This window comes from Microcaecilia unicolor, chromosome 1 (genome assembly GCF_901765095.1).
Source record: "Microcaecilia unicolor chromosome 1, aMicUni1.1, whole genome shotgun sequence".
In the NCBI taxonomy this organism is placed as follows: Eukaryota; Metazoa; Chordata; class Amphibia; order Gymnophiona; family Siphonopidae; genus Microcaecilia; species Microcaecilia unicolor.
Window position 1 is genome coordinate 106,366,525 of NC_044031.1, and position 17,556 is coordinate 106,384,080.

At 42.1% G+C, this 17,556-nt stretch overlaps 1 protein-coding gene across 1 annotated transcript in view; it reads right to left on the minus strand.

The window, feature by feature from the left end:
- GPR158 (G protein-coupled receptor 158) overlaps positions 1-17,556 on the minus strand; it is a 452,345-nt gene that overhangs the window by 248,149 nt on the left and 186,640 nt on the right. The gene's annotated exons all lie outside the window — the stretch shown is intronic.

Here is a 17,556-nt window from a genome sequence, read left to right on the forward strand (position 1 = left end):
CTGCTTTTAAGGGACATTTCCAAATCCATATAGTCAGATGGATATTAACCATTTGAAAATGGCATCTGCTCTCTGGTCTTTCATGTAGTCTTCCATAGCATGTGCCCTCTTAGCCAGGCTGGGCCAAATTCTATAAATGGTGTCTTAAAAATCAGCGTTGACAACCCACACACTTAACAAGAATCTACAAAAATATAAACTCTAAAATATGCTCACGTGCCATTCTTGCGACTAAAATTTAGACGCACCCATTTAGGCCACGTAAAACCAGGCCTAAATACCTGCGCCTAAGTTAGGTGCAGATTGGGTGTATTCTATAATAGTGTGCAGTTTTTTTGAAACGCCCACAGCTCGCCCATTTCACGTCTATGGCCATGCTCCCTTTTTGGCTGCACGCATTAGAATTTACGTGCAGCGCTTTATAGAATATTCTTAGAAAGTTGTGTGCGTTAATTCTAAATAAAGCCAATTAGTGCTGCTAATTGGTTGTTAAGTACCAAGTATCAGCACTGATTGGTTTGTTAATCAATTAAGTTGTGCACACAATTTGGCGTGTGCCCAAATTAGCACGCACAACTTGAGGTGCCATTTATAGAATTTAGGGAACTGTGAAGAGGCATTCCTGGAAGTATGTTGAGTTCAAGGGGTGAAAATAATGCACACAATTTGGATTTTCAATTATCTGTTTATTACTTTCCATTGAAATTTCACCCACACAAAAAGCAGGTGCAAAATACCCAGCGGCAACTCAAAAGAGAAGAAACACATGTGTATTTTTCCTTTGAACATGAGATACCAGGTCAGCAAGTGAAGGGAGCTTTTGTCTCCTCACCAAACCTTTAATAAATGAAAGAATGCTGCTAGATTCAACTAAAGATGTATAAAAAGGCATTGTTCTACTATTAAGATTCTAGACAGTATAAATGTGTTGATAATTATAACACGAAGATGCTAATGCTCTAATTTAGTAGTAATACTGTTTACTGACTTTGTTAGCTGAAAATTAGATAAAACATGACTTAATTAGCAGTTGGTCCACATATTAGTGTGTGCACATGACTCCTTTGCCTACAGCACAATTAATGTACATTAATAGTATGAAATTCAAAGATAGATTTCTATGTTTAGCACAATGCTCTCCACCTTAAGAGGCAAAAGGATAACTGTTTCATGCCTACAAATCTATAAACAAAGGATATACATTCTTTTGAAACAATATTGGAAATGTCATGACGTTCCCATGTAATTTCATATTGGGGGGGGGGGGGGTCAATATTAGAAGTGATTTAAATTACCAGGATAGGCTCCTGGCTGGTTAGTGCTGCTGAATATCCATGGTTAACACCTAAGCCGAAACCGGCTAATTTGCAGGTGACCTGTGGGTGGTGTCTGCACTTCTGTGGTTAAGTACTGATATTCAGCATTTAACTACATAAAATGCAGTCTTATCTTTATGCAGGCCACCTTCTGAAGTTAAGCGCTGAATATTGCACGTTACCACATCAATGTTAGCCAGCTGCCTATGGCTGGATATTCAATGCCAGTGTCTGAACATGGCCCGGCATTGAATATACAGGGATAATGACAAAAAAACTTTGATGACTGCCAGCTGAATATTTACCCCATAACTTGAAAGGAGAGGGAACCCCTCCCCCACGATTAATATTTGGATGCTTTTCCTGTGTCATTAATCGTGCACACTATTGTTCAAATACTGCACATTGTAGATTAATAGTGCACAGTATTGCTCAGTAATGCACACTATTTATCAATAGTGCTAGTGACGTAGCCAGGAATTTTGAACAGGGGGTTCATCTCATGCCACATCTCCCTTCCTTCCCCCCCTGTTCACTCCCCCCCCCCCCCCCCCCCCCCCCAGTACCTTAAATCACCTTCAAGACTTCGCTCGGGCAGTGCCAGCAGCACTCATAGTCTGCCTGTGGCCTGCACCAGGGCTTTCTCTCGGAACCATCCCACTTTTTGAAAAACAGGAAGTTGTGTCAGAAGGAGTGGGACAGTTCAGAGAGAAAGCCTGGTGCAAACCGTGGGCAGCCTATGAGTGCTGCTAGTGCTGCCTGAACGAAGACTGAAGATGATTTTAAGGCATAGGGGGAGAGGGGGTAGGAGGGAAATGCGAGAGCTTTGCAAGGCTAGGAAGGGAAGGGAGAGATGTGACAGGAGGGAGAAGGGAGGGACTGACAAGGGGTGTCCCTTGAATGGATATGTCCATGATAGAAGCACTATTGAAGAATGGTGCATGCTATGAACAATAGGATATACTATTTTGAGCAACAGTGAGCCCTACTGACAACATTATCCCTGAACTGAAAAACAAAAATTAAAAATAAACAAATACAATTTAAAAAAACCTCAAAAATGACACAGGGAACTACACAAAAAACGTTTTGGCCTGCACACACCTAATATAAACTGATACACCTAAAATGTATAGTGTTGGTTTATAAGGCTGCTTTGTATGTTAAATTTGGTAGGCCACTTTTCCATTATAACAGCAAAGCAGTTTACATGTCATAGGGAGGGATCAAAACCAAAAAAACACACAAATAAGAACACCACTAACAAGAAACAGAGGAAGAGAGAGGAATAAAATTGGCCAAAAGGAGGCAAAAAAGGGAAAGTGTGAATAAATAGTAGGGGATGAACATTCAGAGGTAAAATAATGCATTTTACCACAATGATATTTAACACAAGAGTCACTAACCTGTAGTACCTTACATTGCATATTCCAAGTTGCAGTAACACAGAGACAGCAGGCCTTTAGTTGGGCAAGCTATCATTTAAAGAGTCCAGTGGTGGAATTCAAGGATTCCCCTACTTCCTCCCCCTCCCCCACACTCCCAGAATGGTTTTGTCCTTCCTTATACCTCTTTCCCTACAGTCTCAACATGATTGGACTCTCTTGTAATGCCCCATCTCCCTTGCTAATACCAAATTCATCAGCCCCCCCCCCTAAAAGCCAGCGAGATCAGTCTCCCCTTTTATTCTCAATCCCTTTGAGAGTTCTGGCATAATCGAAGCCCTTTCTGCAGTACTCAACCCCTCCCATGGCACCTATTAGTGATCTCCCAAGTGTCTCATGGAGGGCACAGGAGCGATCTTCAGTCACTCCTGCCCCATTGACTCCTAGCTTACAAATGGAGTCTCTACCCCCTAGTAAGAAGGAGTGAGTGGGCATCACTCCTGCCCGTTTGCCACTTTAGAGCACTAGGAACCCTCTAGGTAGACCTGAGGGGGCTTTGGCCTGTGTTTATTTTTCTTTGGGTGGTAGGAGGAGACACTGAAAGATGGAGGGGGGCTGTTCCGGGGCAGAAGGAGAGCTTGGAAGTGGGGGGCTTCGCACCTTGGCAGTAAACCTTATGTGGGTCCCAGCCAATATTCAGCAGGCACCAACATTGAATATTCAGGTTTATGCAATCGGATATTTCTTGGGCGGTTAAGTGCGAAATTCAGCATTTAATCGCATTAAGATAGAACTGAGTTTATGCGGTCCAATTTAACTAGGCAGTTACTGTAAGTGCCAAATATTGACACTTATCCGTATACGTGCCATCTCTGCTCCCGGACTGGCCACAAAATTGCCAGCTTTGAGTTTGGCTGTTAGTACTGATATTCAGCAGCACTAACCGATTAAATACCCCTGAATATCAGTGGATAACCCTGAATAAGCGATTTAACCAGGAAACATTTCTGGCCAGTTAAATCACTTTGAATATTGACCCCTTATTGTTTATATTGCATAGCTGGTTCGCCTGTTCTGTGAAGGCTCAGTACTCAACCCTCACTCACACTATCCCCGGGATTCTGTACAGCGCAACTTAAGTTGCGTTCACAAATCCAGTAATATTCTGGATTTGTGCACGCAACTTAATCAGTTAACAAGCCACTCAGCGGCAATAATTGCCACTTAACAAGCAATTACTGACACTAACATAGTAACATAGTAGACGACGGCAGAAAAAGACCTGCATGGTCCATCCAGTCTGCCCAACAAGATAAACTCATATGTGCTACTTTTTGTGTATACCCTACTTTGATTTGTACCTGTCCTCTTCAGGGCACAGACCGTATAAGTCTGCCCAGCACTATCCCCGCCTCCCAACCACCAGCCCCGCCTCCCACCACCTAATAGGCATTAATTAGAATTTACACACAGAACTGTCTAAGCATATTCAATAATGTGATGAGCATAAATTCTAAGTCCCATAGTTGAAAAGGGGTGCAACCATGGGCGTTTCTAAAATCTATGAGTGCGGTTATAGAATACACCCGGTGTGCCCCTAATTTAGGCATCAGCATCTACACCAAGTTTTATTTGGCACAACTGACTGCTACTAAATTTAGTCGCGTGGACGGGCGCTCGATGTATTCTATAAACCGTGTGGAAATTTAGCTTATTCTATAAAGGCGTACCTTAAAGAATAGGCCTAGTCATATTTCATTTCAGCGCCGATTTTTTAGTCGTGATATATAGAATCTAGTCCTAGGCCTGGTGCACAAAGTATGGAACAATTATTTGTTTATTTGTTTATTCATTCATTCTTATATCCCACAACTATCCAAAACAATCCAACTGCCAATTACCACCAGAAACAACGCACACAGGAGGACATATATTATCCAAGCTTTATAAATATATAACATTACCGCTAGGGGGTGCTGTAACCTGGCGGTAGTCTTGTTTAGATGCACAATGCACGCGCATAGCACCTAACGCGCTTTTCTAAAAGAGCCCCACAATTAATAAACACAAGAGGTTACAGTTGCAAATTTCTTGAAAAGATATGTTTTTAAATCTTTTCTGAACTGAAGATAATCAGTGATGTTTTTTATGGCCTGTGGAAATGAGTTCCACCATTTGGAGCCTAAGTAACTGAAATCAGCCGTATATATGGATTTGTAGGTTATGTTTTGCAGTTGGGTAAGTGGAGTAGTAGGTAGCCTCTGGTTTCTGGACTTGCACTTCTTGGTGATAATTCAATCAAGTGTAACATGTAGTCAGGTAACATGCCAAACATGCTCTACATGTCATGCCAAACATTATCTATGCTCTACATGTCACATATTAATTCCCATTCTCTGGCACTTCACCTATATCTAGGGATGAGAGAGACATGCGACTATATATGTGCTCAGAAAGGAGTTCCCGCATGTATAAGTACCATTCATGTTACCTATTATTGCTGTGGGGTGCTGAGAGCACAGTCATGTCTTTGTCTGGACTTCAGCATCAGACAGGAGTAACTTTTTTCAATGCCACAGCTGATCATGTCTGAGAGCAAACTGGGAAATACTGACCTAGAGAAGGGGTCCTTACTAACAGTTTTAAACATCAGACTGTTCAATCTCTGTTCAGTGCAAGGCAAAATAAACTTGATTTATGCTATGCTAGGAGAGGAACAGATGGAGGGGCATAATCGAACGAGAACACCCATCTCCATGGGCATCTATCTCTGAGGACGGGTCCGCGAAGGGGCGGGCCAGACCGTATTTTTGAAAAAGATGGGCGTCCATCTTTTGTTTCAATAATAAGGTTTGTGCCGGGCAAATGCATCGGATTTGAGCTGGGCAGTATCAGTTTTCAGCGATAATGGAAACCGAAGGCGCCCAGCTCAAAAACGAACAACTCCAAGGCATTTGGTCATGGGAGGGGCCAGGATTCGTAGTGCACTGGTCCCCCTTGCATGGCAGGACACCAACCGGGCACCCTAGGGGGCACTTGTAACAATTAAAAAAAAAATTAAAATAGCTCCCAAGTCCATAGCTCCCTTACCTTGGGTGCTGAGCCCCCCCAAATCCCCCCAAAACCCACTCCCCACAACTGTACACCATTACCATAGCACTTATGGGTGAAGGGGGGCACCTAGATGTGGGTACAGTGGGTTTTGGGAGTGGTTTGGAGGGCTCCCATTTACCTGCACAAGTGTAACAGGTAGGGGGGGATGGGCCTGGGTCCACCTGGTTGAAGTCCACTGCACCTACTAACAACTGCTCCAGGGACCTGCATACTGCTGTCAGGGAGCTGGGTATGATATTTGAGGCTGACATACAGGCTGGAAAAAATAGTTTTTAAAGTTCTTTTTTTTTTGTGGGAGGGGGGTTAGTGACCACTGGGGGAGTCAGGGGAGGTCATCCCCGATTCCCTCCGGTGGTCATCTGGGCAGCTGGGGCACTTTTTGGGGACTTGTTCGTGAAAAAAAGGGTCCAAAAAAAGCGACCCAAATTCTCGCTTCTGGCGCCCTTCTTTTTTCCATTATCGGCCGAGCGCGCCCATCTCACCTCGGCCGATAAACACGCCCCAGTCCCGCCTTCACCACACCTCTGACATGGCCCCGTCAACTTTGTCCATTCCCGCGACAGACTGCAGTTGGAGGCGCCCAAAATCGGCTTTCGATTATACCGATTTGGGCGCCCATGAGAGAAAGGCGCCCATCTCCCGATTTGGGTCGAAATATGGGCGTCTTTCTCTTTCGAAAATAAGCCTGATTGTGTTTCAGAGACTTGGTATTTAGATACTTTTTCTGCCAGTTTTTCATAATTTTGCCCCTCTGACTTCTCATGTTTTACAATCCAGATTAGGGACTAGAGGTGGAGAAATTGCTTTTATTTACCGGGAAAAAGTTTGAGGTAAACCAATTCCTTTTTAACCTGCTAAATGGTTATGAATGTCTAATGGTCTCTTTGGGACTTCAAAATAATTAAATCTTTTATTACCATATCATTTCCCTTGAGACCATGTGGAGTCCCTAAAGACTTTAACTTAGATTATAATAGAATCATTACTGTTCTCCCCTAGGTTAGTGATGCTGAGGGATTTTAATGTTTATTTTACTAGCTCCACCTGAAGTATGGTCATTAATTTTATTACTATTATGAAAGATTTAGATTTCGGACTCTATTATCACCAAAAGATCTTATCCTCTTCCCCATTTCTTGTTCTGATCATTTTCTGATCCCTCTTATATAAGATTGTTCAGTACAATTATTCAAGAATCAGACAAGCATTAGGAAATTCAAATTGAAAACCAGTTTGCATCCTTCTAAATTTGTTGGAACTTGGAATTTTGAGCTGCCTGAAGCTGTAGATCTTATTGTCCCTCTGAAAACCTGGTTCATAAGGACTGCCATAATGTCACATATATCACACACTAAGAAAGAGACTTAAAATGCATAATTCAATGATTAGAAGGCAGAAAGAAGAAATAGCATATTCCTGACAATAAGGCAAGATGATATTCACATCATGAAATGTATAATTTTCAGACTGCAGCTAATAAATTTGTAGCTTCACTCAATGTGTAATTAAACTCTGAAATTCGTTGCCAGAGAATGTAGTAAAAACAATTAGCTTAGCAGGGTTTAAAAAAGGTTTGGATAGTTTCCCAAAAGAAAAGTCCATAAGCCATTATTAAGATGGACTTGGAAAAATCCACTGCTTATTTCTAGGATAAGCAGCATTAAAATCTTGTCAGGTACTTGCAGTGGTGTGCTGGAGCAGGCTCTCACAGGCTCTCGAGAGCCGTTTGTTAACTTTTTAAGAATTTTGGGAGCCGGTTCTCCATGGCTACTGTAACAAATGGATCCCAAAATGTGGGCTTGGGCCCCTCCTGAATTCTCTTTTACTTTGCTGGCGAGAGAGAGCCCCCTGTTAACAATTTACCAGCACACCCCTGGGTACTTGTGACCTGGATTGGCCACTGTTGAAAACAGGATACTGGGCTTGATGCTTCTGTTCTTATCTTCTTAATTTATCATGCAAGTCACTTAACTATGGTACCTCAGTAACTCATTTAGGGACTCATTTTCGAAACAGAAAAATGTTTAAAAAGCAGCACAAAGTGGCAGATGGATTTTTTTTGCCAAAGCGTCCAAATCGCTATTTTCAAAACTCATTATTAAGACTTTTTTCTATGCAATTCATATGCAGTGCATCCAAATCACAAGGGGGTATGTAGGGAGCGGGATTTGGACATTCACAACACTTGGATATTTTTTCTGCCATAATGGAACAAAGCAAAAATGTCCAGGGCTAAAAGTTAGACATTTTGATATAGACCTATTTCAATCATGACTAAGTCATAAAAAGATGCCCTAAATCACCACTGGAAGGATTAAGGCCTGCCCCCCTTACTCCCCCAGTGGTCACTGACCCCTTCCCATCCACCCCCAAAAGATTAGAAGGAAACAGTACATACCAGCCTCTCTGACAGCTTCAGATATTACCGCCAGGCCTACTAGAGCAGCAAGCTGGTCCCTGGAGTAGCCTAGTGGTTGGTGCAGTGCACTGTAGAGAAGGGGAACCTGACCCATATACCACTCTTTCTGTTACACTTGTGATGGAAAGTGTGAGCCATCCAGAGCCCAACAAAAACCTACTGTACCCATATATAGGGGACATCTGCATCCATAAGGGCTACTGCAGTGGTGTACAGTAGTTTTTTGGTGGGTTTTATAGGGGCTTACTATACAATATAAGGGGGTAGTGGTGAGATGTGTACCTGGGACCTTTTATCTGAAGTCCACTGCAGTGGTTCCTAGGGTGCTTCACTGCTCTGCTGGGATGTCTGTGTGGCCAGTTTACTAAGAATGCTGGCCCCTCATATCTCCCAATGGCTTGTTTTTGTGTGTTTTTCCCTTGGCCAGGCCTTTTTTTTTTTTTCAAAAATGGTCCAAAATGATAGACACACTGAGCACTAGAACATCTGGCAAATGGCCACTTTCAACACAAAAAGATAGATGTTTTTCTGGTTCGAAAATCGATATGTTCACCACTTTATTTTTGAACATTTTCAGCAAAATGTCCAAAATCAGATTTAGACATCATATTGAAAATACCCCAGCATGTAACACACATTGTAATATACATTTGCATTGCTGCAGGCAGGAACATTGTGCTTTCCTGGCTTCAGCAATGCAAAGATAGTTGGCCATAAGCCATGCTCACTGTCTTTTAAAGCATCTGGTGGGGGTATAAATTAGTCCCTCACCCCATCACACTCCCAATTGCCAAAGCCACTAATCCCTAAATAATTCTAACACCCCTGACATCCAATGCCCCATCCCCCCCCCCCCCCCAACAGATCCCTTGCATTAAATAGCCACCCCACCAAACAAAGAACCAATCTCAAATTTCCTCCTTATCAAATAACCAACTCCCAACATCCCCTGGTGGCTAATTACTAAGCAGGAGCAATCCAAAGTGGCTCCTGTTTCATTAGCTCCTATCTTCAAAATAGCATCATTTGACCCCCTAGTGATAGTTTCGGCATATTACTTTTAATGGGCAGAGTGCCAAATAAGAGTGTATGCCAATACTGCAATAGGCTTTGAATGCTAAACTCAAGAGTTTAAGCCTTTAATTTGTTACCAATTTTGTTTTCAGTAATATTTAAAGGGTCTAAGAAGATTTTGCCACTTTCTTCCCATCCTGCCCCTCATCCATCCACCTCTTTTCTTACATAGTTCTTCCCAATACACATGGAGAGACATTTTCGAAAGGACATCCAAGCCAGAATAGGGGTGCCAGATCATAATGTCCAAAATGGACATCTATCTCACTGGTATTTTTGAACAGGAACTATGTCAAGCCTTCTTGTTTGAAAATACATGAGATGGACATCTATGTGCTGAACAGTCATTTTACAAACTGGAATGCCCACATTATGAACAGCGAGAAACAAGGGACATGGATGTCAGTATAGCAGCATCCTTAGCAAATGGCTACACAGACATCTACCCAGAGCAGAGGGGCAGCCTAGTGGTTATCACAGTGGAGTTTGACTGTAGGGACTCAGGTTCAAATCCCACTTGAACTCTTATTTTGTAATTGTGAGCCCTAGAGGAACAGAAAAATACTTACTGTACCTAAATGTACACCACTTCAATAGCCTTCAGGTTTGCAGGTGGCTTATATATTCAGGTACAGTAAGTATTGTTCTAGATCACAATAAAAAATAAAAAAGTTAAAGTGGGATTTGAACTTGGGTCCGCTGGTTCACAATCCACTGCACTAACCACTAAACTAATCCTTAGGCTTGCTTCCTGCTTTATTAAGAATGCTCATAATATCTGAAGCTGTCAGAGACTGGTATCCACTTCCAGTGTCACTTTCAGAGGAGAGGGAGGGAGACATCGAACACTGGGGATTAAGGTGGTGCCATGCCTTAATCCTTCCAGTGGTCAGTTGCTCAATCAGAGAAACCTTTTGTACCCTGGAAGTGACTGAAACAGGTCTAACATAGGATGCTCTTCTTTTTAGACTTGGTCACTTCTTCTCATTCAGTAATCACTGTTGGACATCCTGATTTTGGGCCCTTCCTAGTCCCACCTAGAAAATGCCCCCTTGCCATTTGGACATACTATAGTGTTGGACACCCCTTTTCTGCCTTTGCAATCAGGATTTGAATGTTTCAAGCACATGGACATCCATTTGGGCATTTGGAGACATCCATATTCTTTGAAAACAAGCGCCATAATCTATAGTCTTCAATTCAGTAACAAAAACATAATCTTGGTATTTAATATTCATTTTCATAATACAGCTATTCTAACTCATACTTACCAACCATCATGACTAATGTTCACAGCAATACCTGTGGTGCCTTAGTCCTAAGGCAGAACATCTGGAAGCTTAAAGATTGCCCCATGTGTCTCCAGTTCTCTGCTATGTAAAATAAGTTCACTCAACTTGAACAGGAATAAGGTGCAATTAAACAATCATCCTGGACTATACAACATCCAAACAACGTATCTCCACTCCGACAGAGAATAAATCAACCCAGGAATAGATTGACTACAGTGGGCCCAGGTAGATAACAACCTGTGACAAAGAGACAGCCAATCTCCTACATGATGAGCTTGAAAAATTCCTTTGCTGCACTTGAACATAATGCTTATGAAATGAAATCTAAGGTAGGGCCAGAGATGAAGAGAATTATTCAATGCAAACAAAATCCCCAAAGCACTGACAAAACAAACTGCCAAGAGGCTGAGCAACGTCGACTTTGAAAGCCAGTAAAGGGTTCCTACAAACTAAAATGCCTTCTGGGATCCTAGGCTATCAGGAATACAAATCAGAAACTGAGTGTAGAAAAGAAAGTTAGGACTGTAAAATAATGGTCATAATTCACTTAGGGTCAAATGGCCTGGCTAAAAACAGCAACCCTGTAGCACAGAGAGATATCCAGAAATTGGGAGAAGGGTCAAAACCCATGGTGAGGAATACAAATTTTTCAGAAGTGCTATCTGCCTATAGAAAGGGAGACACCACATCATACAAACAGCTTCAATAAGTGGCTCAAAACCTGGTGTGAACAACTACTACTACTACTTATCATTTCTAAAGCGCTACTAGACGTACGCAGCACTGTACACTTGAACATGAAGAGACAGTCCCTGCTCAACAGAGCTTACAATCTAATTAGGACAGACAAACAGGACAAACAAGAGATTAGGGAATATTAAAGTGAGGATGATAAAATAAGGGTTCTGAACAAGTGAATAAGGGTTAGGAGTTAAAAGCAGCATCAAAAAGGTGGGCTTTTAGCTTAGATTTGAAGACGGCCAGAGATGGAGCTTGATGTACCAGCTCAGGAAGTCTATTCCAGGCATATGGTGCAGCAAGATAAAAGGAACAGAGTCTGGAGTTAGCGGTGGAGGAGAAGGGTGCAGATAAGAAAGATGTACCCAGTGAACGGAGTTCCCGGGGAGGAATGTAGGGAGAGATGAGAGTGGAGAGGTACTGGGGAGCTGCAGAGTGAATGCACTTATAGGTAAATAAGAGGAGTTTGAACTGTATGTGGAAACGGATAGGAAGCCAATGAAGTGACTTGAGGAGAGGGCTAATATGAGCATAACGACATTGGCGGAATATTAGTCGTGCAGCAGAATTTTGAACAGATTGAAGAGAAGAGAGATGGCTAAGTGGGAGACCTGTGAGAAGCAAGTTACAAGAAGGTTCTAGATACATTGGAGGCTGGTGCAATATATGGAAGAAGTAAAACGTTATATAATGGACTACTTACATTGTAGCAGGAAAAAAAGATCCTATGTGAGAAATTTAGGCCATACATTGCTAGATGTATAAAACTGAGGATAGGGGTGGCACATCGAAGCAGATGAGTTCAAGATGTCACCCCCCCCCCCCCCCAGAAAACAGAAGACAGCAGTGGGACAAATAACAAAATAAACCATCTTCTCACTTTTCAACAACAAAGTTCAGAAGGGGACTATGCAAAAGGCTACAGAGAATATGGGGAAAACAACTAAAAACAGCTAAAAAATAAAAGCTTACAGTCTACCTCAGGATCTGCAAACCCTAATGGTACAGGCAGACTTGGATATTGTTGCTATTACCGAGGCATGGTTCAATGAGTTCCAAGAGTAGAGAATGAACATACTGGGCTAAGATCGTTTTAGAAGGGATAGAGATAGTCAAAAAGGTGGAGGAGCAGTCCTTTATGTGAAAAAAAAACATTATTAAAGAAACTGTAATGCAGGAGGCATGGGAAAGAGAGATCATTTTGAAGAGAAGTTGTCACCTACAGACCCCCAACTCAAAGAAATTGGTCAGAAATCTTACCATGGATACCCAAAAGATGGGAATGAAAGGGGAAGTGATGTTTCTAGCAAATGTCATCTTTCCAATTGTGGATTGAAAAATCCCATATGCATACCCAGAAGAAGAGAGATTGTGATGCCTTGCAAGGTTTGCTGCTCACAGAAATGTTGATGAAAGCCATGAGGGAAGGAGCAACATTGGATTTAGTAATCACAAACATAGAAAATGTGTCTAATGTCTAGATGATGCCTTCCTGGACAGCAGTGATCATCACTAAAGTGGAGTGTATACACACAAAGCTCAAAATCCTGGTTTTCAAACAAGCTATCTTTAGTAAAATGGGGAAGTACCTGAAGGAGGGGCTAGCAGGGTAGGAAGAAATAAGGGCTGTGGAAAGGCAGAAAGGAGCTATAAAAACCAGCTACAGATCTTTATGTAAGGAAATCAAATAAAAATAAGATGGTTCTCTAAGAAGTGGCTAAAAAAAATAAAGGCAAAAAAGGTATAGTTCACAAAATATTGAAAATCACAAGAACAGAAACACAGAAAAGAATACCAGTTAAAGCTGAGAGAGAGAGACAATGAAAGAAATCAGCATGGCAAAAAGCATGGGTAGATGAAAAATGGCTAAAGATGTAAAGTGAGATGACAAGCCTGAAGGTATCTCAAACAGAAGAGGAAGAACAGAGGTGGAACTGTATGAAAGCTGTGTGCAGAGTGATGCGAAAAAAGTGGAAATGCTACTTAAATACTTCTGTGTTCATAGAGAAAAAAATCCTGGAGAAGTAACAGATGGTTGGCAAAAGTATTTATTTGAATGAAGTAGATACCACATCATTCAGGGAAGAAATATTTATGAACATGAAAAACTAAAAGTGGACAAAGTCAAGGGGCTGGATGTGATACATCCCAGGATATTAAAGTAGCTCATATATGTTCTGCAAGGCGCAGATAAAGAAGGCCAAGAGGGATTACGAAAAAAAGATAGCATTAGAGGCAAAAAAACATCGTAAAAAATGTTTTCGGTATATTAAAAGCAGGAAGCCGGCAAAAGAATCAGTTGGGCCGCTGGATGACAGAGGGGTAAAAGGGGCGATCAAGGAATACAAAGATGTAGCGGAGAGATTGAATGAATTCTTTGCTTCGGTCTTCACCGAGGAAGATTTGGGTGGAATACCGGTGTCGGAAATATTTCAAGCGGACGAGTCGGAGAAACTTACTGACTTCACGGTAAACCTGGAGGACGTAATGGGGCAGTTCAGCAAACTGAAGAGTAGCAAATCTCCTGGACCGGATGGTATTCATCCTACAGTACTGATAGAACTGAAAAATGAGCTTGAGGAGCTACTGCTAGTGATATGCAATTTATCCTTAAAATCGAACGTGGTACCAGAAGATTGGAGGGTGGCCAATGTAACACCCATTTTTAAAAAAGGCTCCAGGGGAGATCCGGGAAATTATAGACCGGTGAGTCTGACGTCGGTGCCTGGGAAAATGGTAGAGGCTATTATTAAAAACAAAATTACAGAGCACATCCGAGGACATGGATTACTGAGACCGAGTCAGCACGGCTTCTGTGTGGGGAAATCTTGCCTGACCAATTTACTTCAATTCTTTGAAGGAGTAAACAAACATGTGGACAAAGGGGAGCCAGTTGATATTGTGTATCTGGATTTTCAAAAGGCATTTGACAAGGTACCTCATGAAAGGCTATAGAGGAAATTGGAGGGTCATGGGATAGGAGGAAAAGTCCTATTGTGGATTAAAAACTGGTTGAAGGATAGGAAACAGAGAGTGGGGTTAAATGGGCAGTATTCACAATGGAGAAGGGTAGCTAGTTCCTCAGGGGTCTGTGCTAGGACTGCTGCTTTTTAATATATTTATAAATGATTTAGAGATGGGAGTAACTAGCGAGGTAATTAAATTTGCTGATGACACAAAGTTATTCAAAGTCGTTAACTCGCGACAGGATTGTGAAAAATTACAGAAGGACCTTACGAGACTGGGAGACTGGGCGGCTAGATGGCAGATGACGTTTAATGTGAGCAAGTGCAAGGTGATGCATATGGAAAAAAAGAACCCGAATTATAGCTATGTCATGCAAGGTTCCACGTTAGGGATACGGACCAAGAAAGGGATCTGGGTGTCATCGTCGATAATACACTGAAACCTTCTGCTCAATGTGCTGCTGCAGCTAGGAAAGCGAATAGAATGTTGGGTATTATTAGGAAAGGTATGGAAAACAGGTGTGAGGATGTTATATTGCCGTTATATTGCTCCATGGTGCGACCGCACCTTGAGTATTGTGTTCAATTCTGGTCGCCACATCTCAAGAAAGATATAGTGGAACTGGAAAAGGTGCAGCGAAGGATGACTAAAATGATAGCGGGGATGGAACGACTTCCCTATGAAGAAAGACTAAGGAGGCTAGGGCTTTTCAGCTTGGAGAAGAGACGGCTGAGGGGAGACATGATAGAGGTATATAAAATGATGAGTGGAGTGGAACAGGTGGATGTGAAGCATCTGTTCACGCTTTCCAAAAATACTAGGACTAGGGGGCATGCGATGAAACTACAGTGTAGTAAATTTAAAACAAATCGGAGAAAATCTTTCACCCAACACGTAATTAAACTCTGGAATTAATTGCCGGAGAACGTGGTGAAGGCGGTTAGCTTGGCAGAGTTTAAAAAGGGGTTAGACAGTTTCCTAAAGGACAAGTCCATAAACCGCTACTAAATGGACTTGGTAAAAAATCCACAATTCCAGAAATAACATGTATAGAATGTTTGTACGTTTGGGAAGCTTGCCAGGTGCCCTTGGCCTGGATTGGCCGCTGTCGTGGATAGGATGCTGGGCTCGATGGACCCTTGGTCTTTTCCCAGTGTGGCATTACTTATGTACTTATGTTCTCTTAAGGATCTGTTTTTATAGATTTTTGGAGATATGATAGGTTCCACAGGATTCCAGATGGGCTGATGTGGTCCCTCTTCTCATAAGTGGTAACAGAGAAGTGAGAAACTACATGGCTGTAAGCCTTACCTCAGTAGTTGGAAAAGTAATGGAGATACTACTGAAAGAAAAGATTGTGAAATTTCTAAAATCCAGTGGATTGCTAGTTCTGAGACAACATGATTTTACCAAAGGCAAATTGTGCAAACTAATCGTATTTCTTTTTGATTGAGTGAGCAGAGAACTAGATCAAAGGCATGCACTGGATATAGTCTGCTTGGATTTCAGCACTTCCTTTGCAACATTTTCTCATAAACAGATCATGAACTCAGGGTGGTAACCTAGATTAGAAGCTGGTTGACTAACAGACAATAGAGGGTGGTGATAAATGGATTTTTTTCCTGAACTTTTGATTATTATTAGAAAATTACAAATGAGATACAAATATTACGAACAAGTGTTATAAAACTTAAAAATAATAAGAAAAAAGTACTTAGAGGCAATTGAACAAAAGTTAATGCAAGAAACAGCTGTGACAGCCTTACTTATGACTAATCAGAGCCAGTGCTGTTAAGATATGATTCAAGAGGGGACCAAATTAAACATTTACTCATAACAGTACCCATTATTTCGGTGAAGGCAATCTCAAATTTGTAATGCTGTAACACTGATTGCCACCAGAAGTGAACATTTAACATATTGTCATTTTTCCAATTAGCGAGAATACGTTTTTGAGCTATGGTGAGAAGGATATTAAAAAGCTTCTTAATGAATATCAGACAAACTTATATAAGATGACCAAGATTTGAAGACCACAATAGATGGTGAAATATCTACCTCTAACTTAAATCTTTTACCAATAATAATCCATATGTCCTTCCAAGGTAGAGCATAGACTAATACATTTAGCTTTCATAGGCCAAAACCTCCTTCCTCAGGTCAATAAAGTATAGTGCTGTTACAGTATCCTATCCTGACCTGAGGAAGGGGGTTTTGTTCTCCGAAAGTCAAAATGTATTAAAATTAGTCCAATAAAAAGATTACCTTATATACATGTTCTATTTATAAACATTTATTAACACATCTACAATACTACTTTATCCTAAAGCAAAAAAATAAAAATATATATTTTATTTACAGTTTGTTGTCTCTGGTTTCTGCTTTCCTCATCTTCTTTTCACCGTCCAGCATCTGTCTTCACTCTCTCTCTCTGCCATCCAGTGTCTGCCCTCTCTTCCATCCACAGTTTGCCCTTTCTCTCTGCCTTCAATCCACCATTTGCCCTCCCTCTCCCATTTCGGCCCCCAGTTCCAGCCCCATTAGCCCACCTGCCCCTAGTTCCAGCCCCAGCCTACATCTCCCACCTGCCCCTCCTTTTCAGCCCCCAGTTTCAGCCCCACTATCCCACCAGTCCCCAGTTTCAGCCCCAGCCCTTTTCTCCCACCAGTCCTGAGCTTCAGCCCCCAGCCACTTCTCCCTGTCCCCTTTTCAGTCCCCAGTTTCAACCCCAGCATTTTTCTCCCACCAGTCCCGAGCTTCAGCCCCAGCCACTTCGCCCTGTCCCCTTTTCAGTCCCCAGTCCCCCCCCCCCCCAGTTTCAGCCCCTGCCCCTTTTCAGCCCCCAGTTCCAGTACTAGCCTCCTTATTTATTTATTTATTTATTTATTTATAGCATTTATATCCCACAATATTCCCACCCATGGGCAGGCTCAAAGTGGCATACAACAGTCTACAAAAACATACAACAATTCTGCAAACAAACAATCAATATTGTAAGAGAGAAGGGAAAGAGCAAGGTTCCAGTCCCCTTCATCCACATGCCTTGCATTAGGGCCCCCCTTTTCAGCCCCAGACCCATTCTCCCTCCTGCCCCAGGCATGGCCCCATTCTCCCTCTGCCCCCTTCTCAGATCCCAGTTCCAGCTCCAGGTTCCTTCTCCCATCTGAGCCCCCCCCCCCCCTCAACCCAAGTCCCCTTCTCCCATCTGAGCCCCCCCAGACCCAGTCCCTTTCTCCCATCTGAGCCCCTCC